Source organism: Callorhinus ursinus, unplaced genomic scaffold, assembly GCF_003265705.2.
Source record: "Callorhinus ursinus isolate GAN/ISIS: 27379988/994484 unplaced genomic scaffold, GSC_fseal_2.0 scaffold3, whole genome shotgun sequence".
Taxonomy (NCBI): domain Eukaryota; kingdom Metazoa; phylum Chordata; class Mammalia; order Carnivora; family Otariidae; genus Callorhinus; species Callorhinus ursinus.
Genome location: NW_027397065.1, coordinates 77,466,938 through 77,482,345, shown reverse-complemented (window position 1 = coordinate 77,482,345; position 15,408 = coordinate 77,466,938). Strand labels below are relative to the sequence as shown.

General features: G+C 34.0%; 1 protein-coding gene across 6 annotated transcripts in view; it reads right to left on the bottom strand.

Moving 5' to 3' along the window:
• CDH18 (cadherin 18) overlaps positions 1-15,408 on the bottom strand; it is a 990,219-nt gene that overhangs the window by 384,900 nt on the left and 589,911 nt on the right. Inside the window, exon 2 of one of the 6 annotated variants that reach the window (XM_073891070.1) lies at positions 14,661-14,746. The exons of the other annotated variants lie outside the window; for them this stretch is intronic. The gene's annotated coding sequence lies outside the window, so the exon portion shown is untranslated. The remainder of the gene's footprint in view (positions 1-14,660; positions 14,747-15,408) is intronic. 6 annotated transcript variants of the gene reach the window in all.

Genomic DNA, 15,408 nt, shown 5'->3' with positions numbered 1-15,408 from the left:
GTTTACAGAAGAAATGTGCTTACTGTTTAAAATATTAAAACAATTCTATTGCTTAGTATTATGTTATGTCATTATAATATATAATGTTAAGCTATTATTCATGTCATTTTTGTTTAAATTTCATTTGATTTTCTGAAACACAACTTAAGGAATACAATTTGTTGTATGTGTTTTATAGTCCATAAAGTGTTTATTTCTTTTCAATGTGTGATTATTTTTATGTGCAGTAAAGCATAGGTTGTCAGCTGAATATGTTGAAATGTATAATCTTTAAACCTGTTGTGGAGAATTCTGCAAACAGCATATCTTTTTCTATATATTTTCAACTGACAGTCAATGGGAAGTTAAAATTATAGCTACAGTTGGAGCCCATGTTCTACTAAAAAGGCTGAAAATAGATTCAGCAGCAAGGTTGCCTGCTTCTGATCATCCCTTGCTATAAATGACTGCTAACAAAATTGTTTTCCCTTAACCATTGGTGATGTTGGCAGGAGAGCCTCTGAGGGAAACTCAAGACCCATTAATGGAACAGAGTGAGAACAATGAAGGAAGGAAAACAGCCCTGAAAGAAAGTAGAAATACAGAAAAGTTATTAAAAGTTGCCTAACAGAGCAACGGCTTTTTCCCTTGAGTCTAGTTCCTATTTTAATGTGAAATCAATCCTGTTGTTTCTTACTAAAAGGAATTCCTATGCAAAATATTAAAATCATAAAAATATAAACAAATTATCCAAAGAGGAATAAATATATAGCACATCATTATCCTTTTATATGGATAACAAATACATAAGATTAAAAATCACATGGGAGGGGCACCTGGGTGGCTCAGTTGGTTAAGTGACTGAGTCTTGATTTCCGCTCAGGTCATGATGTCCTGAGATCAAGCCCCTCTTCCTTTCCCTCTGCCCCTCCCCACAACCTGCTTATGCTCTTTCAACAAATAAATAAATAAATAAAACAAAAAAAAATGGGAAAGGACTAACAAATAAACTATTCACATAATTTTGGGAAAACACCTATAATAACTTGTATCTGTGTGAGTAATCATCAATGTTCTTTTGTTATTCCTTTGGCAATTGAAAGGAGAGGATGATTTCTAGCAATTTTCAGTAAAAAAATTTTACTTTTCTCTCTTCCTAACAGCTCAACCCATCTACCCTACCTCCTTTTCTCCCCTCTCCTGCTCTAGATTTATTTATTTATTTATTTTACCACTAAATCAGCTCAATTTTACCAAATATAGGACAAGGATGTCATCAAATCACATCATTTACAGACAACTGACCATTGAAAACAAAGTGGGAAAGGGACAGTTCGCAGTTGATACTACACAGTATCAAGATATGACACATTTTTTGCTGTGTCATTTTGAGATGTGGTAGCTGTTCAAATAATTAAGTATCATGAAAGAGCTATAAATTTCTACCACATTTTTGCCTCCTTTTCCTACTCTCTACAATATTACAGGTGAATAGAGAAGACTTAGTAGTTATAATTCAGTGGTTCAGTGAATGAAATCTGGTGCTAGAATACGTCAGCTCCAATTCTAGCTCTATCCCTGAGTACCTCCCTGGGGGAAGACAAAGTGGCTTCATTTCTAATTCTTTCATCTTTACTTATAAAAAGGATATAAAAATAGCACATTCTTCAGAACGTTGTTGTGAACATTAAATTAGTAAGGCATCCAGCTCACTTTAAACACTGCTGAAGTATTAGTATGTTATCAAGCAAAGTAAAACTGCATATGGCATGGTGCTTGCTTAAAAAGGGACAGTAAATCTGTAATGTGCTTTCATATGAGTCCAAGAAACATATAAAATTGGAATCATTATTGATCTTAACAAGATTATATAAAAATAACATGTTAGGTTATATTAGAGGAAAATGTGTAAGTTAAGAAACTGTACTACCATTTGTTGTTTCTGTCTTTTTTTAGAAAAAAAAAGAATTTATTTGAGAGAGACAGAGAGAGAGAGAGAGCACAAGCAGGTGGAGGGGCAGAGGGGGAAGGAGAAGCAGACTCCCCACTGGGCAGGGAGCCCAAAGTGGGGCTCAATTCCAGGACCCTGAGATCATGACCTGGACCAAAGGTAGATGCTTAACTGACTGAGCCACCCAGGCGCCCCTGTTGTTTATGTCTTAATTGCCAAACAAAGACAGCGTACCATAGCTAAGAATAAGAGCGCTTTCATTAGAATGCCCTAGTTGGTATCCTATTTCTCTACTGACTGGCTGTGATATCTTAAGCACCATTTTTGTATCAGCTTCTATATCTATAAAACGGAACTCAAGCTGAAACTGAACTCACAGATCCACTGTGAGTTAACTGATGTCAAACAAAGACAGCAAAGCCTGAGTTGCATGAATGTTCAATGACAGAGGGGCTCTATTACCCGTGTCATTAATTAGTAGCAGTAATAATAATCAGTAGCAGTCAATAATTTCATGTTATTTCATGTCATCTTCAAAAATCACTTCCCAATAATTTTGTGAAGTATTAAAAGAACCATTTGGCAAATGAGGAAAATATGATTCAGAGAGACAAAACCATAAGTGAGTTAACTGGAATTTGAGCTCAAGTCCATTTGGCCCCAGAAATAACTTCCCTGTAGTACATCAGCAGATCTTAGGGCTGTTCAGGGAATCACAGGGTTGCTGGAGATTCTATCAAGGGTCTAGGAGATCAAAACTATTTTCTTTTTTTTCTTCTAAACTGTTTTCTTAACACTGCTAAGTTGTTACATTCTTTTTCCACTTCATTCCCTCTCCAGTGCAAAGTGGAGTCTTCCAGAGACTCTAAGACATGTGATAATTGCAACAAATTGAAAGCATAAAGACAAATGTGAAATGATTGCCCTCCATTAAGTCGGATATTAAAGAGATCTACAAAAATGAAAAACAATTTTTCTATTTTTTGTTTTTGAAAATATATTTTTTAAAAATAAAACACATGGCATGCAAATGTGCAATGAGTTGTTATTTTATGGAAATAAAAGAAACATTTTTATAATTTCTTAATTTGACTTTCTTATATGGCCAATATTGATCCATACAATCCATATAAACAAATGCTCTTGAGGTGTCAATAAATTTAAGACTGTGTTAGACCAAAAGATTTGAGAACCACTGTAGTGTTCATTTTCTTTAAATCACACACAGATGTAGCAAGCACAACAGGTATTTTACTCCTGGTTCTCCAGTTGCAGAGAGCAGGTCATGGCATGTCTCATCCTCCATGACTGTGTAAGCCAACTGCCATTATAAATCTTCTTTTATTTATTTATCTATTTGTCTGTCTGGTCATCTGTCCATCCGTCTATCCCATTGGTTAGTTTTTCTGGTGGATCCTGATTAATACAGAAATATTATTTTATGGGCACCTGGGTGGCTCAGTTGGTTAAGCTACTGCCTTCGGCTCAGGTCATGATCCTGGAGTCCCAGGATCAAGTCCTGCATCGGGCTCCCTGCTCAGCAGGGAGTCTGCTTCTCCCCCTGACCCTCTTCCCTCTCGTGCTATCTCTCATTCTCTCTCTCTCAAATAAATAAATAAAATCTTTAAAAAAAAAGAAATATTATTTTACCAATAAGTATGTTGCTTGCTTTAAATTATCTGGTAAAGAAAATGCTCTTATATAGTTTTCTAAGAATTTTATGACAATTGATAAATTTCATGTAATATTTTTATTTTTTTTAAAGATTTTATTTATTTATTTGAGAGAGAGAATGAGAGAGAGAGAGAGCAGGAGAGGGGGGAAGTTCAGAGGGAGAAGCAGACTCCCTGCTGAGCAGGGTGTCCAATGCGGGACTCGATCCTGGGACTCCAGGATCATGACCTGAGCAGAAGGCAGTCGCTTAACCAACTGAGCCACCCAGGTGCCCTTATCTAATACTTTTCTTATCTATTGAGAAACATAAACATTTTCTCCTATATTCTATAAAAATTTTGAAATATGTTGAACTTAAACCAACTCAATTTTGCTATTTTCATATGCTGTTTGATTTATTGTGGTACTTTTTTTTTTTTGGACGAGTAAATCAGCTTTTATTTCATAGCACTTTTTTAAAGTTTTGATTTAAATTCCAGTTAGTTAACATGCAGTGTAATACTAGCATGGAGCCTGATGTGGAGCTCAATCAATCTCATGACTCTGAGATCATGACCTGAGTCCAAATCAAGAGTTGGACACTCAACTGAGTAAGCCACCCAGGTGTTCCATAAAGCTTTACTATTAATGGGAAAACATATAGTGAACCCTCCATTTCTACAACAGTGAATAACATTTCTAAGACTACAACATCCAGGTTTGTCACCAAAGATTCTTCTCTGTGAATTCCTAATATGGGCATTAGCAGCTTCTGGCTTTGGGGTTTGCTGTTATCATTCCATTTTATCAATCCCTCTTCTAACTGATAAACTAGTAGAAATGGAGCATATTGAAGACTAAGAACCCTTCTATTTTCCTAAAGTGGCAGTACATCTCTACTCTAAATTGTGCTAACTTTATAGTTTCACTTCCTAATGGCAATATAATTTGATTTATTTCAGGTCTGGAGTTATAGAGGAATGAAGGTGAGTCTGAGGTGCAAGCGGGAACATTTCCTGAACCAAAAGTTCTGACCGTGAACATGATCCTGACTTATGAAAAATAGTTGTGAGAACTAGAGACATTAATTCTGGATGAGTCTGGGTTTAGAGATAGGTTGTGCATATAAATGAAAAATTATCACACTTAAAAAATGTAATTTTTTGACTCAGTATAAGGAAGAACTCATAAAACAACTATACTAGTCCAAATTGATCAACTTTCCCTCAGGATATAATTAAGTACCCTGTAATTAAAAGTCCTCAAACATTAAGTGGTTTATATTTGGCAGAAGGAAAAGAGAGAAGATTCTAGCGTCCAATTGGTACAAGATCTCTATAACCTTTGAATTTCTCCCAAAGCAGAGATACTCTGTTTTCAGAATAGAAACATCAGCTTTGGAAAAGATACAGACTCTAGCCTGGGCAGATCCGATCTCCCTGTTATATTTAAACTTGCTTTCTAACTGACTCACACATTCGCCAAGAGAATGGAATGTAATTACTTATTTCATTTTTAAAAGTGTTTCCTAGGAGCAAAGTAGGAGACAGGGACTCTTAGTAGGAGGAAAGAAAGACAAAATGAAGACTTATCACAGATAAAATGCCTTCAAGGCCATTGTCCTGCCAACATTTTATTTGGTTGTATTTCTAGGTAACTTCTCTTTTCCCTTAGTCCTAGCACTTTGTGAGAAATGAGGATGAGTAGTTAAGTACACAATTGGGTGAATATCAGAGATGATAAGGCAAAATAAAAACTAGATTTACTTTGCACATTTGATACAATAATCAGTGTTAGAAATAATAATGAATTAACATTATTCAAAACAAAAGTTAGAAGACCCTGCTTGACTTAGCTAAAATAACCATCAAGCTACAATTCTACTTTCTTAGGGATACGAAGGACAATCGTATCTTTAAAGTCTTACCATTAATATTAGTTTACTGTGGGCGCCTGGGTGGCTCAGATAGTTAAGCGTCTACTTCAGCTCAGGTCATGATCCCAGGGTCCTGGGATCGAGTCCCGCATCAGGCTCCCTGCTGCTTGGGAGAATGCTTCTCCCTCTGCCTCTCTCTCTCTCTCTCTCTGTCTCTCATGAATAAATAAATAAAATCTTTAAAAAAATATTAGTTTACCGTTAGTAAGAAAATTAATACTATTTTACACAGTACCCATTTCTTTCTGACATATTAAAATCATAAACGATAGAATATAATTTTAGCTTTTTATGATGAGAAGAAGTTGGAAACAAGCACTGTGTAAGGAAAGTTTTGTGAAGTTATTACCCTTATAACGATCAATTATATTGTCTAAAATTCTTAACATTAGAATTAGGCATTTGAGCTAAAGTAACATCACTAATGATCTGTGACCCCCATGAGTCTTGACTCTTCATATTGATGTTCCTATGTAGTCCCATCTGACATTGAGTAAAGCTAAGCTGTATAACCTATAAGGATATTGTAGAAATTATGGAATATAGGAAGAAGGCTTCTACCTTATGTTCTTTTGGATTGTTACCTCTGGGAGAAGCCAGCCACCATATCATGTGAACACTCGAGCAGAAGCCAAGAGAGGAAGAAACTAAGGTCTGTCAACCATGAGGTAAGCATCTTTCAGAAACAGACAAGATTTCAGAAGATGGAGGCCCCTGTCCATGCTCTTTGAAGGTACTCTCCTCTGAGAATCTGAGCCAAAACCATCCAATTTAGCTACTCACATCTTGACACATAAATATTATGTGAGATATTAAATATTTATTTTTAAGCTGTTAAGTTTTGGAGTAATTTGTTATGCAACAATAAGTAACTAATACAGTACTATAAAATATATTTGTATAAATATGCAAATATTTATATCAATTATGTTAATCAGTTCACTGATTCAGTATCAAAGTGAAAAAATTCTTCAGCCTTTGCAAATACCCACACTATTCTTAGACACAGCACATTACTAACTCTCACACGGGAACTTTAAAAAGACCAAAGTGTACATTCAGGTCCACACAGACTGACACAAGAATGACTTTAAAAAGTATCCCTAGTTTATAAGCAAAGGACATTTATACATATACACAGATAAACACACATGATAATTTAAGTTTAACATTACAGCAAGTTCAAGGGAAAATGAGCAAGGGAACATTGTAAAGGGACAACAATCTTGCTTATTCCATTGAAAGAATAGTAAAGACTATTCAGGGAAGTTCTATTAAAATTAATGTGACCTTCCAAAAAAAAATAATGTGACCTTTCAACACATATTGGGTTTTTTGCTGTAGTTTTGCTTTTTCTTGGCTAAATTCTCTTTTAGGGAGCTGTTAATGTCCAAATTTGGTAGGGGATAACTTCTGGTAAAAACACATATATTTAACTTCTTTGTATTAATTCATTATTTAATACTAAAAATTTTTGTGGTAAGGATCAAAGATGGGGAAAATGTTCTCTTATTTTACTGCAGTAACTTATATCATGAACCTTTTTACTTTTGCTTTGTATAACTCATCATTTTGAATATCTTGAATTTAAAAAATACTTACTTTAAAAGACTGTACTGACTGTGGAGTAAGATTTTTATCTTTTTTTATATATATAAAGGGAGAGATGTAAGGGTTCTCTAAATTCTGATCATCCTAAAGCACATTAGTATAAGCATAAGGAATCACTATAAGAAAATTCACCGATATTTTCAAATTGGATCTATTTTATTTTTATTAACCTCCTCTTTAGAGTGAAAAAAATGATAGATCTCAGTGTATACACATAAAAAGTAATAACTGCTTGAATATTTTGATTCAAATTAAATATAACTGATATTTTATATGAATATATGTTTTCATATATCTATGTAGTATTCTAATTACTAATTTAATATGAGAAGTAGATACATTAAGTAACATATTAAAAATGACAAAATATTAGATCTCTAGAATTTAGTAGATAGTGGCCACATCCAAAATATCAGGGAGAAGAATTTCAAAATTTATAACTTGACTTTTTAAATTATGAAAACACACATGTTTTAATTCCTTTTATAGCAACCTTTTTCTTTATGCTTTCTATGGAGATATTTTTCATTATTAGAGAAAATTAATAAATATGCATTGCCAGCTATAGAAAAATTGGAATATATTTGTGTTGTCTTATAACTTTTTCCAAATGAATTCCTATTTATCTTCACAACTCTTTGCACAAACATTTAGGGGCTATAAAGTCAGTAACATTTGATCTCTGAACATTTCTATCTTCCCTCAGACTCATCCAATATTAGAGAACACCAAAAAGTAATTTATCATTGTGTCACACTTGCCTGAAGAATTTCTTAGGGGCCTAAGAAGACTGATGAGGTTAATCATTAAGCCCCAAAAAAATCCCTGAAGGTGAATTTTTCTCTTTGATGTACACAGATAATTCTCTTTGTTGAAGATGGCTCATGGATCTTTGTTCTCTATGCCAACCTTTAGGTTTGAGATACCCTATTGAATATCCTTCTCTTAATGGAAACTTGAGTCAAAATACTTACACATCAATCTAGGCAGTAGATAGTTCAGTCTTGGTCTAGACTATGTTCACTGTTGGAGTAGAGGCAGGTTAGCTGAACATTGGGGCAAATACAGAGAATTGCTAATGGGAAATTGGGACTGATATTCTCCTTGAAAAGGAATTTTAGTTGCAATGGATAGGTTTTTCATAATATATCTTGCAAACTAATATGGTCCCCAATAAAAGTGTTTGCAAGGAGTCTATGGAGACTTCTGATAGAATAAGCCATAAATGCTGAGCTTAACCTTACTAAGGTCATAATTTTTATAAAGGAGTTTATCTGAAGAAAGCCATGAGACATACGTGAATTTGCTGTAAAACCCTCAGTGTCAAAGAGCAAAGGATGCAATACTTAAAAATGACAGAGTTCTAAACCTCTAGCAGTTCCAAATGACCCAGCAATTATACTCCTGGGCACTGATCCCAGAGAAATGATTACTTATTTTCATACAAATACCTGTACACACATGTTGATAGTAGCATTATTGGTTATTGCCTAGAACTGGAAATAACTCAAATGTCTTTCAAGAGATGAATAGTTATACAAACTGTCATACATCCATACCATGGAAAACTACTCAGAGTTAAGAAGGATGGACTACTGATAAAGATAGCAGTTGGGAATAGCTGGAGTAAAGAAAGATCCAGGGAATTACGTTAAATGAAAAAAACAAAAAACAAAAACAATGCCAATACCAAATGTTTACATATGATTTCACTTATATAACATTACCAAAATGATAAAAATGGAGAGAAGGAGATGGAGAACTGATGGAGTAGTTGCCATAGACTAGGAAGAGAGGAAAAGATGGGTGGGCATTGTTACAAAAAGGCCACAAGAGGAACACATGTGGTAAGGGAGCTGTTTTGTATCTTGACTGTGGTGAGAGGTACACAAACCTACCTGTGGTAGAATGAAAAATGGACTCCAAGAGGTATCCATGCTCCAATCCCTGAAACTCATAAATGTTACCTTATTTGGAAATGGGGATCATTAAATTAACCCTAGACTATTCAACTGGACTCTAAGTACCATCATAACTGTTGTTATTAAAAAAAGAAAGGCATGGGGAAATTACATACACAGAAAAGGAGGCAATGTGACCATGGATACAGAGATCAGAGAAATACAACCATAGGTCAAGGAACAAAGCCAGACAGCAGAGCTGGAAGAGCCAAGAACAATGGTAAGAGTTGTTTCACTAAAAACTATCAGAGAACAACAACAACAAAAAACTGGAAAATATCTTCATGACTGTAATGTATGCAAATATAAAACATGACACAAAAAACTGTTAATCATAAGAAATAAAATATGTTAACAATAAGAAATGTAACTTCTTAAAAAAATTGAGAATGAAAAGACAATTGACAGAATGGGAGAATGTTTGCCATTTAGATTTGTGACAAATTAGTCATATGTGAAGAGTTCCTACAAAACAAAAAGTCACTATGAAAAAAGAAACAGGCCAAAAGTTTAAACAGAATGTCTTTACAAGAGAGCATATCTACATGACCAATAAACATAAAACAATGATTAAATAGTAATCAAGGAAATGTGAATAAAGACCATGATGTATTACCATTGTCTACTCATCCAAATGGTTATCATTAAAAAGGAAGTCAATATTAGGTGTTAGGTTGTAGACAAATTGAAAATTTCTTACACAGAAAATGGATTTAAATTAATATACCTATTTTGAAAAACTTTTATACTAATAAATTTGAATATATACATTCTTTATGTTCCAGCCATTTCAATCACATATATATCCAATAGAAATAAGTACAAATATGCATACACATATGCTTAGAACAATATTCATACTACTACTAAACTGGAAATGACCCAAATGTTGTCTACATTTCAATGATTAAGTATTCATATTCATATATAGCAATAATGAAATAATTATAAGTGTATGTATACCATGGATAAATCACTGAAAAATTGTTCAATGAAAAAAGAAACATAAAAAGTATATAATTTTACATATTGAACAATTCTATTTATGATATGAAAAAAATATAGAAAAGGGGTTGCATGAAATTTATAGACTTGGAAATATTTTTATTCTTGTTATTTTGGATTATAAAATCTGGGAGTATGCTGTATTTTCATACTTATTCAGTATTTATTCCGTTCCGAGAAAATTCTCAAATTTTCTTTTTTTCACATAAGTCATGAAAATTTTGGTAAGATAATTTTCTTAATTTTATACATATATCAAGAATTGTTGCTATTCTGACCAAAAACTTATCAATATATCGCATTTTCTAATGTACTAATAATAATGTCAGGAAATATATTCAAAATTTTAGAATGTATTATATGAAATTAATCAATATGTAAATACAGAACTTTATGGAGTTTCATCCCAATGCTGCTTATTGAAAATTTAGGGAAAATGATCACTAATAAAAGACAGCTTAAATAAAATGGTTACAGTCATATAAAGGAATAATGAGTCAATAAAAATAATGTAGTATAGGGGACACCTGGGTGGCTCAGTTGGTTAATTGTCTGACTCTTTATTTCAGCTCAGGTCATGAGATCGAGTCCCATATCTGGCTCCAATCTCAGTGCAGAGTCTGCTTCAAAGTGTCCCTCCCCCTCTTTCCTTTTGCCCCTCCCCCTGCTTGCATGCTCTAAATAAATAAACAATAAATAAATAAATAATATCTTAAAAAATAAGGTATGTGAACCCTTAATTATGTGGAAATGAGGAGAAACCATTGCTAAGTGAAAGAGCATGTTAAAAATGTCATGTATGGTATGAGTCCATGTAAATATACATAATTCAAAAAAATATATAAAATGGATACATACTAATTATTGACAATAGTAATATGTCAGTGTCATGGTTAGGATTGGTTTGTACTCTTTTTAATTATCTGTTTTCCTGAGTTTTAAACATTTTACAAGCTATTAGGTTTTTACTGGAAATCTGCCTTTCCTCCTTTTTAAGAACAATAGACACTTTTAAAAATATCAGTAAAGCCTCTGAAGGAAAGGGAACTTCCAAAAACATCAATCTGAGTAAATGGAATCAAGCAGACCAGGTTAAAATTCTGGCTTGGCTTTTGTGACCTTATGCCTTCAGAAATTTTCTTCTATGATATTTGATTTCCTCATCTATAAAATTTTAAAATAAAATAATCACATAGGATTTGTTGGTCTTGTCTTAAATAAATTTATAGTTTATATTACTACTTTTGTCATAATTATTAATATACTGGAGAAACCTTTGGGAGTCATATTTTGGTACATTGATGACCACCTTCAAAAACCACAAATCAGCACAGTATACTTCTAAAAGTAGATATGTTACTTCCCACTTATATAATTACTTTTCAAAATGTTGTCTATCATTTCAAGAAAGAAGAAACTGGCTTCAATAATTTTATTAATTTAGGGGCACCTGGGTGGCTCAGTCGGTCAAGCATCTGTCTTTGGCTCAGGTCATGATCCCAAGGTCCTGGGATCCAGCCCCATGTTGGGCTTCCAGATTAGTGGGGAGTCTGCTTCTCCCTCTGCCTCCCCCACATGTGCTCTCTCTCAAATAAATAAGTAAAATCTTTAAAAAATAGTTTTATAAATTTAATAGAAGAAAATATATAATCATGCACCTTCATTTTTGTAACTGAATCTTTTCTGTTACATTTTTTCCAAGAAATATTTTCTTATTTTAAAATTTGCCAAACTAATTATCCTTCAATTTATCTACATTTGAATCCCTTACATTAATTGTATTGGAAGCAAAATGAGCCTTTGAGAATAAGTCTTAAATCTGATATGGAAACCATCAAAATCCTAGAGGAGAACACAGGCAGCAACCTTTTCGACCTTGGCCAAAGCAACTTCTTACTAGACACATCTCTGGAGGCAAGGGAAACAAAAGCAAAAATGAACTATTGGGACTTCATCAAGATAAAATCTTCTGCACAGTGAAGGAAACAATCAAAACTAAAAGGCATGGGGCGCCTGGGTGGCTCAGTTGGTTAAGCAACTGCCTTTGGCTCAGGTCATGATCCTGGAGTCCCGGGATTGGGTCCCGCATCAGGCTCCCTGCTTGGCAGGGAGTCTGCTTCTCCCTCTGACCCTCCCCCCTCTCATGTGCTCTCTCTCTCTCTCTCAAATAAATAAATAAAATCTTAAAAAAAAAAAAAAACTAAAAGGCAGCCTATGGAATGGGAGAAGATATTTGCAAATGACATATCTGATAAAGGGCTAGCATCCAAAATCTATAAAGAACTTATCAAACTCAACACCCAAAAAACAAATAATCCAGTTAAGAAATGGGCAGAAGACATGAATAGACTTTTTTCCAAAGAAGACATACAGATGACTACAGACACATGGGAAGATACTCAACATCACTCATCATATGGGAAATACAAATTAAAACTACAATGAGATATTACCTCACACCTGTCAGAATGGCTAAAATTAACAACACAGGAAACAACAGATGTTGGCAAGGATGCAGAGAAAGGGGAACCCTCTTAACGCTGTTGGTGGGAATGCAAATTTGTGCAACCACTCTGGAAAACAGTATGGAGTTTCCTCAAAAGTTAAAAATAGAACTACCCTATGATCCAGCAATTGCACTATTAGATACTTACCCAAAGGATCCAAAAATACTGATTCGAAGGGACATATGCACCCTGTTGTTTATAGTAGCATTATCAACAATAGCCACATTATGGAAAGAGATCAAATGTCCATTTGTCCATTAACCATTAACTGATGAATGTCCATTAACTGATGAGTGATGATGAATGAATGATGATATATATATATATATATTCATTCATCATATATATATATAAAGGAATATTCATCATATATATATATATATATATATAAAGGAATATTACTCAGCCATAAAAAATAATGGAATCTTGCCATTTGCAAAGATGTGGACAGAACTAGAGTGTATTATGCTAAGTGAAATAAGTCAGCCAGAGAAATACAAATACCATGTGATTTCACTCATATGTGGAATTTAAGAAACAAAAAGCAAAGAGAATGTGAGAGAGGCAAACTAAAAAACAGACTCTTACCTATGGAGAAAAAATTGAGAGTCCTGGAGGGGAGGTTGGTGGGGGATGGGCTAGATGGGTATTAAGGATGGCATTTGTTGAGATGTCTAAGTGATGAACCACTATATTCTACTACTTAAACCAATATTATATTATATGTTAACTAGAATTTAAATAAAAACTCAAAACCAACAAACAAAAAAAGAGTATTTTGAGCTCTAAAAAAAAAAATCTGATATGGATAGTTCCAAGTTTCAGAAGGTCTGGACTTTTCACTGAGTTTGGAAAAAATAAATATTTAAGTATAATATGGTATGTCTTTGAAATATATTTAATATTAAAGTTCACATCAAAAGCATTAAAATATCTATGAAACATTAACTTAGAATATATTGCTTGGTAGAATTCGAAATATCAGATAAATATACTCTATAAACAAAATGTTAGACTCAAAACCCCAATATTGACCTTTTCTGTGGTTAATATTATGGCATCCTGTGAAATAAATGTAATTGCCATATCACATGTTCAATTATTGGATTGATATTTTTTCACATGATGTTTAAAGCATAGAATGTCTCATAGATCCCAGTATCTCAATCAAATTATTGATTTGTGCATTAAGTTAATATAAAGGAATAACTAATTCATCTGTCTCAGAATAATATCATGACACCCTGAATAAATTTTTACCACCTGTATCATAGCTTTGCATAGCCCTAATTTTTCTTGATTCAACAAAAACAAATACATTAAGCCATCACAGTGTTAATTTGCTTCTAGTATTATAAAAATATTAGGGGAATACTTATTTCAAGTTTAACGTGTTCATCATCCTCAGAGGAAAAAATGTGGTACTTTACATGTGACAAAACATATATGGAAGCAGTCTGTAACATTAGCGTGGAAGTCTTAAAAACATAACCACAAACGATTGAATCCTCTCCTAACAAGATGGTAGAGATTCATTTTCCATTCCTTGATTGCGTGCTAGACTTAGTGGCTGATTCTATAGGGGTGTGCGGCAGAATTGATGACATATCATTTCTGGGATTGTTACAAGAAGGCTGCAGGTTTCTCTTGGGTTCTCTCTCTTCCTGCATTCCTGCCTCCCTCTTGGATTGCTCATTCTCAGGGAAATCAGCTGCCATGTTATGAGTTGCTTTACAGAGAAGCCCATGAGGTAAACAGCTGGTGACTTCAGTCCAACAACAAGCAAGGAACTGAAGCCTGCAAACAACCAAGAAATTGAGCTTCAGAGTGGATTCTCCAGTGCTAAGAGAGCCTTCAGATGAGTGCAGACTCAGCCAACTGTTATCTTGTGAGAGATCCTGAGCAAGAACCACCCAGGTACCTACTCCCAAACACCAAACCCTCAGAAACTGTGAGATAATAAATGTTCTTTTAACCTGCCAATTTTAGGAAAACTAATATAGACAGGAAGAGCACAGGAATGTGCTGACATAACTTTGGCTGAAAGTGTTACTTACTTCATTATCGCAGGGTAATGCAAGATATAGATAAAGGATGTTTAACTCTTATCAAACACCTGGTATTATCCCAAGCAAACGGTCATCTAGAAAATAATAAATGATACATATTATAATTTTACAATTTTTTTATTCTGAGTGTTATTTCAAATATGTCTTATATGTTGAACTATTTAAAATAAAAGAAATAAAGAATTGAAATAACTCCTCTATATCTCTATATGACTGCTTTCCCCAACCAGAGTTTAACTTGGATAATTATTTTTTTAAAGATTTTATTTATTTATTTGACACAGAGAGAGATGGCAAGAGCAGGAACACAAGCAGGGGGAGTGGGGGAGGGAGAAGCAGGCTTCCCGCCGAGCAGGGAGCCCGATGCGGGGCTCGATCCCAGGACCCTGAGATCATGACCTGAGCTGAAGGCAGACGCTTAATAACTGAGCCACCCAGGCGCCCCAACTTGGATAATTTTAATAGATCTTCTAAACCTGTACAAAACATAGGCAAGCCAAGAATGAGCTATTATTCCAGTCACAGAATGTAAAACATCTCCATACAATAATAAAGCATTAGACATTTTAAGGCTAAAATTGAAAGGGAAAGTGTTGTCATAACATTTTTGCCCCAGAATGTCTAATGCCAGATTTAGAAATTTTGTAGGTGATTAATCTTACCAGGAACAGTATCTCTCCCCTTCCTTGCAAATAATGCTGAGAGTCACCTTTGTTATCTGCTAGCTTCTAAGTAG